The sequence below is a fragment of the Myotis lucifugus genome, unplaced genomic scaffold, assembly GCF_000147115.1.
Source record: "Myotis lucifugus unplaced genomic scaffold, Myoluc2.0 scaffold_244, whole genome shotgun sequence".
NCBI classification, from domain to species: domain Eukaryota; kingdom Metazoa; phylum Chordata; class Mammalia; order Chiroptera; family Vespertilionidae; genus Myotis; species Myotis lucifugus.
The window spans coordinates 1,356,600-1,368,519 of record NW_005871292.1 but is presented as its reverse complement, the minus strand read 5'-3'; positions in this window follow the sequence as shown (position 1 = coordinate 1,368,519).

The window sequence follows — 11,920 nt, the reverse complement described above, 5'->3', positions numbered from 1 at the left end:
TCTTGAGAGTATCATGCTAAGTAAAATAAGTCAGATAGAAAAGAACAAGAACTATATCATTTCACTCATAGGTGTGATATAAAAAAGGAAGAAAAAACAAACAAGCAAAACAAACTCATAGACATAGATAACAGTATGTTGGTACCCAGAAGTAAAGAAAGGTGGTGGAGGGCATTTGGAGATGCCAAAGTCATTGCTAACTCAACGAGGAGCACATCTCCCTTATTTCTGTCCTGGTTCATGCAGGGTCGTAGGGAGCTGCAGACTCCATTGTGGAATAAAAAGAAGCAAAGACGAGGCAGGGACCTGTGCCACCAGAGAAACAGTCGAGATAGTTTCCCAGGGAACGAGATTGCTTCCGAGGGGGAAGACGGTGCCTTGTGTCTGGTCCCACTGGAGCCTGATCCAAGCAACAGCAGCCTTCTGATCACCACACCCTCTGCGTAAGGAACAGCAGCTGTACGTGAAGCCTCCAACCAACAGCCAGAAGAGCCACCACAGCTGTGAACAGCACCCACCAGAGGAGCTGCTGCCAAATGAGGAGCAGCTGCTACCACAACCGCCCGAGGAGCAACCACAGCCCGAGGAGCCACTGCCACCCAGGGAGCAGCCACTGAATGACTCAACATCTAGATATGTCGGTGAAATCAAACATGGGTAGACAAAGAAACCCCCAAAGGAAAGAAAAGGAGGAATCGCCAGAAAAGCAGCTAAGTGATACAGAGGCATGCAACATGACAGAAAAAGAATTCAGATTAAGGGTCCTAGAGTGCATAAACCAGATGGAGGGGGAAATCAACAACTTATGCAAGAAGCAAGAAGAAACAGATGAAAAAATCAATAACTTATGTAAGAACCAAGAAGAAATGAAGAGGGATATAGCTGCAATAAAAAACACCATTGAAAGTTTCAACAGTAGACTGAGAGAAGTGGAGGACCGAATTAGTGAATTAGAAGACAAGGAAGCAAAACACACCCAAACTGAACTGCAATTGGAGAAAAAAAATGAAAAGACAGGAGGAGAGCCTAAGGGAGCTTTGGGACAACATGAAATGAAACAACATATGAATAATAGGGGTGCCAGAACAACAGAAAGAGGAACAAGGATTAGATAACCTATTCAAAGAAATAATATCAGAAAACTTCCCTGAGGTGGGGAAGAAAAAAGTCACACAAGCACAGAGAGTCCCAAACAAGGTGAACCCGAAAAGACCCACACCAAGACACATCATAATTACCATGGCAAATGTTCAGGACAAAGAGAGAATCTTACAGGCTGCAAGAGAGAGACGGAAAGTTACATACAAGGGATCTCCCATTAGATTATCAAATGATTTCTCAACAGAAACACATCAGGCCAGAAAAGAATGGACGGAAATTTACAAAGTGATGCAAAGCAAAGGACTGAATCCAAGAATACTCTATCCAGCAAGGCTATCATTCAAAATTAAGGGGAAATAAGAAGCTTTACAGACAAAAAAAGGCTAAGGGAGTTTATCACCACCAAGCCTGCAATGCAAGAAATGCTAAAGGGACTGGTGTAAAAAGAAGAAATAAAAACTCAGAAAGAAAACAGCAACACAAAAAAAGAAATGGCTACAAACAAGTACCTTTCAAAATAACTTCAAATGTAAACAGACTAAATGCTCCAACCAAAAGACATTGAGTGGCTGAATGGATAAAAAAAACATGACCCATACATTTGCTGTCTACAAGAGACCCACCTCATTAGAAGGGACTCACACAGACTGAAAGTGAAAGGATGGAAAAATATCTTTCAGGCAAATGGAAATGAAAAAAAAAAGCTGGGGTAGCAATACTTATATCGGACAAAATAGAATTCAAAGTGAAGGCCATAACAAGAGATAAGGAAGGCCACTTCATAATACTAAAGGGATCAATACAACAAGAAGATATAACCCTGATAAACGTATATGCACCCAATACAGGAGCACCCAATACATAAAAAAAAAAACTCATGGAAGATATCAAAGGAGAGATCGACAACAATACAATCATAGTAGGGGACTTTAATACACCACTGACATTACTGGATAAATCCTCTAGACAATCAGCAAAGAAACAGCAATCCTAAATGACTCACTAGATCAGATGGACTTAATTGACATCTTCAGAACACTTCACCCCAAAGCCACGGAATATACATTCTACTCCAGTGCTCAAAGGACATATTCAAAAATAGACCACATATTGGGTCACAAACAAAGTCTCCCCAATTTCAAGAAGATTGAAATCATACCAGCCATCTTCTCAGACCACAAAGGCATAATATTAGAAATAAACTACAATAAAAACAACCCAAAACACTCAAACACTTGGAAGCTGAATAGCATGTTATTAAATATTGATTGGATTACCAATGAGATCAAAGAAGAAATTAAAAACATCCTGGAAACTAATGACAATGAAAACACAACAATCCAAAACCTATGGGACACAATGAAAGCAGTCCTGAGAGGGAAGTTTATAGCTCTACAAGCCTATCTCAAAAAACAAGAAAAAATGGTAGTAAATCATCTAACTCTACATCTCAAAGAATTAGAAAGAGAGCAACAAGAAAACCCCAGAGTGAGCAGAGGGAAGGAGATAATAAAGATTAGAGCAGAAATAAATGACCTAGAGACCACAAAAACAATACATAAAATCAATGAAACCAAGAGCTGGTTCTTTGAAAGGATAAACAAGATTGATGAACCTCTAGCCAGGTTTACCAAGAAGCAAAGAGAGAGGACCCAAATAAACAAAATCAGAAATGATAGAGGCAAAATAACAACAGACCCCACAGAAATACAAATGATTGTTAAAAAATACTATGGACAACTCTACTCCAACAAACTAGACAACCTGGAGGAAATGGACAAATTCTTAGAAAAATACAACATTCCAAAATTCAATCAGGAAGAATCTAAAAATCTCAACAGGCCAATAACTATGGAAGAAATTGAAGCAGTCATCAAAAAGCTTCCAGCAAACAAAAGCCCAGAACCAGACGGCTTCACAGGGGAGTTTTACCAAACATTCAAGGAAGAACCAAAACCTATCCTCCTCAGACTACTACAAAAAAATTCAAGAGGAAGGAACACTTCCAAGCTCATTCTATGAAGCCAGCATCACCCTAATACCAAAACCAGGTAAAGACAACACAATGAAAGAGAATTACAGGCCAATATCCCTCATGAACATAGATGCCAAAATCCTCAACAAAATCCTAGCAAATCAGATCCAGCAGTACATCAGAAAGATCATACACCATGACCAAGTAGGATTTATCCCAGGGATGCAAAGATGGTACAATATCTGAAAATCAGTAAACGTGATACTTCACATAAACAAATTGAAAGAAAAAAACCACATAGTCATATCAATTGATGCAGAAAAAGCATTTGACAAAATCCAACACCCATTTTTGATAAAAAAAAAACTCTCAGCAAAGTGGGAATAGAAGGATCATACCTCAACATAATAAAAGCCATATATGATAAGCCCACAACCAACATCATACTCAATGGGCAAAAACTAAAACCATTCCCCCTAAAAACAGGAACAAGACAAGGATGCCCACTCTCACCACTCCTGTTCGACATAGTCCTGGAAATATTACCTATTACAATTAGACAAGAAGAAGAAATAAAAGGCATCCAAATTGGAAGAGAGGAAGTAAAACTGTCCTTATTTGCAGACGACATGATATTATACATACAAAACCCTAAAGACTCCATCAAAAAAACTACTAGACTTAATACATGAATTTGGCAATATAGCAGGATACAAAATTAACCCCAAGAAATCTAAGGCATTTCTATACACCAATAGTGAACTTTCAGAAAGAGAGACTAAAAAAAAATCCCATTTACCATCGCACCAAAAAAATTAAGCTACCTAGGAATAAGCTTAACTAAAGAGGTAAAAGACCTCTACTCAGAAAACTACAGGATGTTGAAAAAAGAGATAGAGGAAGGCATAAACAGATGGAAGAACATACCGTGTTCATGGATTGGTAGAATCAACATCATTAAAATGTCCATACTACCCAAAGCAATCTATAAATTCAACGCACTTCCCATTAAAATACCAATGGCATATTTCACAGATCTAGAACGAACTCTCCAAAAATTCATCTGGAATAAAAAAAGACCCCGAATAGCTGCAGCAATCCTGAGGAAGAACAAAGTAGGTGGGATCTCAATACCAGATATCAAGCTGTATTACAAAGCCACTGTTCTCAAAACTGCCTGGTACTGGCACAAGAACAGACATATAGATCAATGGAATAGAATAGAGAGCCCAGAAATCAGCCCGAACCAATATGCTCAATTAATATTTGACAAAGGAGGCAAGAACATACAATGGAGTCAAGACAGTCTCTTCAATAAATGGTGTTGGGAAAATTGGACAGATACATGCAAGAAAATGAAACGAGACCACCAACTTACACCATACACAAAAATAAACTCAAAATGGATAAAGGACTTAAATGTATGACAGGAAACCATAAAAATTCTAGAAGAATCCAAAGGCAACAAAATCTCAGACATATGCCGAAGCAATTTCTTCACTGATACAGCTCCTAGGGCACTTGAAACTAAAGAGAAAATGAACAAATGGGACTACATCAAAATAAAAAGCTTCTGCACAGCAAAAGAAACCATCAACAAAACAACAAGAAAACCCACTGCATGGGAAAACATATTTGCCAATGTCATATCTGATAAGGGCCTAATCTCCAAAATTTATAGGGAACTCATACAACTTAACAAAAGGAAGATAAACAATCCAATCAAAAAATGGACAAAGGATCTAAATAGACACCTTTCAAAAGAGGACATTCAGAAAGCCAAGAGACATATGAAAACATGCTCAAAGTCACTAATTATATGAGAGATGCAAATCAAAACAACAATGAGGTACCATCTCACACCTGTCAGAATGGCTATCATCAACAAATCAACAAATGACAAGTGCTGGAGAGGATGTGGAGAAAAAGGAACACTCGTGCACTGCTGGTGGGAATGCAGACTGGTGCAGCCACTATGGAAGACAGTATGGAGTTTCCTCAAAAAACTAAAAATGGAACTCCCATTTGATCCTGTGATCCCACTTCTAGGAATATATCCCAAGAAACCAGAAACACCAATCAGAAAGGATATTTGCACCCATATGTTCATAGCAGCACAATTCACCATAGCTAAGATCTGGAAACAGCCTAAGTGCCCATCAGTAGATGAATGGATTAGAAAACTGTGGTACATCTACACGATGGAATACTATGCTGCTGTAAAAAAGAAGGAACTCTTACCATTTGCAACAGCATGGATGGTACTGGAGAGCATTATGCTAAGTGAAATAAGCCAGTCAATGAAGGAAAAATACCACATGATCTCACTCATTCATGGATAGGATAATAAAGACCATTATAAACTTATGAACAAAAATAGATACAGAAGCAGAGCTGCCTCAAACAGATTGTCAAACTGCAGCGAGAAGGCCGGGGAGAGTAGGGGGGCAGAACGGGGGCGGTGGTGTGGTAAGAGATCAACCGAAGGACTTATATGCATGCATATAAGCATAACCAATGGACATAAGACACTGGGGGGTAGGGGAGGCCAGGGGATTGTCAAGGGTGGGGAAAAAGGAGACATATGTAATACTCTTTGTAATACTTTAAGCAATAAAACAATTTTTAAAAAAATAAAGGTGGTGGAGGATGAAGAGAGCAAAGTGGGTCAAATATATTGTGAGTAGACTTTTGGATGGTGAGCACAAAATGCAATATACAAATAATGTATTATATAATTGCATACTTGAAACTCATATAATTATTAACAAATGTCACCCCAATAAATTTTATTTAAAAAAAGAAATGTCTCCAATTAGCAATCTAAGCTTGTAACTTATGAAACTAGTAACATAAGAGCAAAACAAACCCAAGCAAAGAGAATAAATAAGAGGTAAAATTGGAGAGCAATAAAATTGAAAAGGGAAAAACAATAAAGAAAATTAATGAAACCAAAAGTTGTTTTTTTGAAAAGACCAATTAAATTAATAGATCTCTCATAATACTGACAAAACAAGAGGGAAGACACATATGACCAATATTTAAAATAAAGGAGAGACTATCACTACAGAACCCTGAGACATTAAAGGAAAAACAAAGGATCATGACAACTCTTCACACATAAATTTTACAACTTAGATAAAAATTGAACCTTTTTTTTAAATCTAAAAACTGATGAACAATGAAGAGATTATCTGAGTAATAATTTTATATCTATTAAAGAAATTGATTTTATAACTAAAACATTTCTGGAAAAGAACTCTCCAGACCCAGATGATGTTATTGGTAAATTATACCAAACAAATACCATCATCTTCACATAATCTTTTCCAGAAAATAAAAGAGGAGGGAATATTTCCCAACTCATCGCAGGCCATCATAAATACTAAGCTCACTTAATACTAAAACTAGATAGAGATTCTGTACAGAACACTACAGACCAACATCTCTCATGAACATAGACAGAAAATTTCGTAATGAAATATTAGAAAAAAACAGAAGTATATAAATAGAATTAATTCACTATAATCAATTGGGTTTTCTACCAAGACAAAGGGGAAGGGTTCTCCCTAAAATTTGCAGCAAGACAAGGATGTCCACTCTCATCACTCCAATTCCACATCATACTGGAAGTCCTAATCAGCAAATGAAGTCAGAAAAAAAAAAGAACATACAAATTATAAAGGAAGAAATAAAATTAACCTTAATTGCATATGACATGATTATCTATGTAGAAAATCACAAGAAATCTACCCCCCAAAAAAACCTCCTACAATTAATGAAATAACTTTAGCAAAATCTCAGGTTGAATATCAACAACACACACACACACACACACACACACACACACACACACACACACTATGACATTTTTATATACTAGCAATGAATGAACAGGAACCAAAATTTTTTTGAAACAGCATTTCAATAGCTCCCAAAAAATCAGGTAGGTGGGTATAAATTTAAAATATTATGAGCTATTATGTTTAAACTACAGCTGCTGATTATAGAAATTTTAAAAAAGCCCTAAAGAAATGGAGAACCTTCCCTTCCAACCGTCATGAATTGGAAGACTCAACATCTCTCCTAAATTGATATGTAATTCTAATGCAACTCCTATTAAAAGACCAACAAGGCCCTAGCTGGTTTGGTTCAGTGAATAGTGTCGGCCCATGGACTGAAGGGTCCTGGGTTCGATTCCGGTCAAGGGCATGTACCTTGGTTGCTGGCCAGGGAGTGAGGAGAGCAACCAATCAATGTGTCTCTCTCACATCAATGTTCCTCTCTCTATGTCTCTTCCCCTCCCTTCCATTCTCTCTATAAAAAAAAAACAACAATGGAAAAATATCCTCAGGTGAGGATTAACAACAACAATAAAAAAGACCAACAAGATTTGTTGATTTATATAAGCATAGTCAAAACAACATTTAAAAATAAAATTGGAGTACTCACACTACCCAATTTTAAGAATCACTGTAAAGCTACATTAATAAGACAGTGTGTTATTGTCAAACAGATATGCACCTATATCAACAGAACAGAAGAATAAGGACTGCAGAAAGAAATGCACATAAATATATGGCCAATTTATTTTAAAAAGAAGTCCAAAGGCTATTTATTAGGAAATAATATTTTCTGTAATGGTTTAAATTCAGTGAAAAGCCATATGAAAAAAATTAACATCCACTAAAACCTCACATCTTATACAAATATTAACTCAATGTGAATGATAGATCTAAATATATAAACTATCAAAAATTAGGAAAAAAAATAGAAGAAAATCTTCCTGACCCTGGGTTAAGCAAAGAGTTCTTAGACATGACACCAAAAGCACATTCCTAAAGGAAAAGAAATTTAATTTAGATTCCATAAATATTAAAACTTTGCTCTGCAAATAACACTGTTAGGAAATGAAAAGCTACAGACCAAGAAAAAATATCCGACAAAAGGACTATATCCAAAATATATAATGACTTTCAAAAACTAAACTGTTATAAAAACAACTCCCTGGATTGATCTATCACACAAGAAAGTAGGAAGGACCAGCACTCCATCAGACCAATCAGCAGCCAGGCCAGTACTACTGTCTTCCTCAATTACAGACAACCTCCAATCAGCCAATAGAAGTAGAAAGCCAGGATAGGAGGCGGGGCTTGCGTGGTCTCCATGGCAATCCCAGCGGGTTGGAGTGAGGGAGAGACTGCTTGTAGCCAGATCGAGATGCCCAAATGGGGGTGTTTGAGGGGGATGGGAGGGAATTTATGGGGGGACAGGTGGGAAGGAGTTAGAGGAGGATTAAGGGGGCAAGGAGGGCTTCATAAGCGGGCAAAGAGGGTGTTAAAAGTAGATAAGTGTAGAGGGAGCACAGCTTTAGAACAGGGAGGCTGTAATAAGTGGACACAGAAGGAGCTCAAAGATCAGAAAGCTAGGTGGAGAGATAGAGAGAAGGTCTTAGAGGGAGGAAGGCCAGGCTTTTATAAAGAGACAGAGAAAAGGCTATGAGTGTCATGAGAAGGATGTTTAAAGAAGGTCCTAGAGGAGCCTGGAGAGAGTTTATGAATCATAGCTGGACCAAAAGGATTTATAGGGACAAAGTGAGGGATATTATAAAAGGGACAAGTAGAGAGCTATTGGTGTCATTAGAAGTTTTATAGGATGAGATTTTTTTTTTAATCCTCACCCAAGGATATTTTTCTATTGATTTTTAGAAAGAGTGGAAGAAAGAGGGAAAGACAGAGAGAAATATCAATGTGAGAGAAACATTGATTGGTTGCCTCCTGCACGAGCCCCAACCAGGGCCCGGGCTAGTGAGAAGCCTGCAACTGAGGTACACGCCCTTTGCCCTGACATTGAACCCGGGACCCCTTCGGGTTGGCAGGCCAAACACTTCTATCCATTGAGCCAAACCAGTTAGGGCTAGGGTGAGAATTTTTTATAAGGGGATAATGAAGGTTTTACAAATAAACTGAGACCATTAAAGTGTTGAGTGAGGATCTTCTTTGTTTTACAGAAGCAAAGACATGGTTGCTGGTGTGACAATGAGGCAATTATAGGAACAAAGTGTGATAGTGGATTAGTTGAGGTTTCAGGGAGGACAAGTGAGAGTCATCAGAGTCAGCGAGATTTGGGTGAACAGGATGGGGCCAAGAAAGACATGTTGTAGGGATCTGCAAGGCAGTTATAGAAAACAGGGAAGAGGTTATGGGAGACATGGAAAGGGTTACAAGGAACCGAGAGGAATTAGGCATGGGGGAATGTTGGGCCTGGGAATTCTAGGGGACAGGGAGAGGTTAGAGAGGACATGGTGGGAGTTAGATAGAGTTAGTGAGAGTTTTAAATGAAGAATTTACAGGAGCAAAGGAGAGGTATTAGTGTGAAAAGGGATGAGATTATAGGGGATGGTAGAGTCCAGAAATCATATTAAACCATAACCCACTCTCTTCCCCCAGGCATTTGAAATTTTGCCTGACAAGCCCCCCAAAGATTACATGTGCCTATCGATTTTGGCCTTCTTCTTGTGTTTTCCCATAGGCATTATAGCCTTGATCTTCTCTATCCAGGTGGGAATCTGAGTCATGCCCTCCCTCCCTGAATCTTCCCCTCCCTCTTCCTCCTGGTCAGAACCCTGACTCAAATTCTTCCTTGTTTCTCTCTGTGGGTTCCGGTCCCCACCCTATGTCCATACAGTTCCATAGTTTACCCTTATACAATAATCCTTTTAAGCCCATCTATTCCTATTCTACCTCTCCCCTCAAATCAGACAAGGCACAGCAACAAATGGAATGAACGAGCCTTGGCAGCTGAGACCTCCCTCCAAGTCTTCTACATTGCAGTCTTTGGGATTGTTATGGGAAGCCTCATCATACTCATCATCTTGATTTTCTACATGACGGACTTATTTTCTCGGTAACATCCTCTTCAATTCATGAACAAACCAACAAATATATACTACTGTGTTACTGACCTTGACTCTTAAGTATCCAGTTGTGCCAAATCAGATTCCTGCTCCTCCATAGCTGGAGAGCTAAATGCTGTCAGTCTGCGCCTGCAATGTGAGGTGGTTGATAGGGAAGGAAGTGATAGTGATGACCGAAACGGTGAGCCCAGGTGTTTTCCCAGGGTCGTGTCTCATGACGCCGAAGAATGAGCTACACGGACCAGAAGATTTAAGCAAAAGTGTGGAAAATTTATTATAAGCAGATTCAGACTCCCCACAAGGGGAGGGCGACCCAGTAATGGGCTGCCCATTAAAGCCTTGTAGTCCAGGGGTATGTATTTGCCACAAACCTGTTCTATATCTACCTGTGTCATCACCTGATTGATTCCCTCAATTGTTCTTGCCCAGCAACGGACCTGAACTTTCCCTGTTTCTGTGTGTGCTTTCTCTGTTCCTGTGCTGAACTTTCTGTTTCTATGTGTTTGTACAGCTTGTTGCTACAGGCCCTCCCTTGTTTCCCCATGCCTCCCGCTTTGAGCCCAGAAACATTTAAAGATTTCTGCTTGTTTGGTTCCTGTGGTTAGGCTGCTCAAACTGCCATGTCTGCCCCTGCGTATGTTCCACCTGCCTTTGTTTTCCACTGGACCCCTGCCCTATCTGCCTGCGTTTCAAGTGAACCCTCTCAGTAGTTCAGGCAGCCCAATGGGCCAGAGCTCAAGACCAACCCTGGGACCCTGTCAAGGGATGGGGGCCATGGGAGACAGGGTAGGGAACTGTTTCCCCAAGGCAGCCTCCCCTCCTGCCGACATTCATGCGTTCATGCCACAAATGTATTCATGTTAACCAAGGGCCTTGACTGCGCTGCCTGACTCTGGGGACATAGCAGACACTTACAAGCTAGGGTGGAAGAGAAACTGATCACCGGACAGTGACAGTTCCGAGCAGTGTAATCTCTAATGGGGGAAACTAAGGAAGGTGGGTTGTAAGAACCAGACCTCATCTGGGCTGCAAAGCGGCAAACCAGGAAGTGAAGCAGCTGCCAGTGAACTGGTTAAAATTTGGTTCATATTCTGATTGTAGACACTTCTGTAAGAGGTATGGACTGCCTTCTCCGCCCCATGCCCCTCCAAAACCATCAGTTCGTGATTTACTCATCATCCAACAAATAGTTTCTGAGCACCTAAGATGTACCAGGCACTGCACTAGGAACTAGAACAGGGGTGGGCAAACTTTTGACTCGAGGGCCACAATGGGTTCTTAAACTGGACCGGAGGGCCGGAACAAAAGCATGGATGGAGTGTTTGTGTGAACTAATATAAATTCAAAGTAAACATCATTACATAAAAGGGTACGGTCTTTTTTTTTTTAGTTTTATTCATTTCAAACGGGCCGGATCCCGGCCCGCGGGCCGTAGTTTGCCCACGGCTGAACTAGAACCACAACAGAGAAAAGAAAATAAGATGCCTTTCTGAAGGAGCCTATATTTTAGTGGGGAAGAAAACCATAACTAGACCTCTAAATAAGCAAGAGAATTACAGAGCATGGAAAATGCTATAGAGAAAAAAAAATAAGGCCATAAACTAAAGCAGGGCCGGTACTGGTCCACCACTATTAATGGTCTGCAACAAGATAAGAGCAGAAATTGACAATAAGTGCTTTAAAATTTACAGCAATTTGATATTGTCATTACATCCAAGTATATGATCAAGAGACTTGTCTTGTCAAATAGGGTATAGACCAGTGATGGCGAACCTTTTGAGCTCCGCGTGTCAGCATTTTAAAAAACCCTAACTTAACCCTGGTGCCATGTCACATATAGAAATTTTTTTTTTATTAATTAAATCTTTATTGTTCAGATTATTACATTTGTTCCTCTTTTTCCCCCCATAACTCCCCTCCACCCAGTT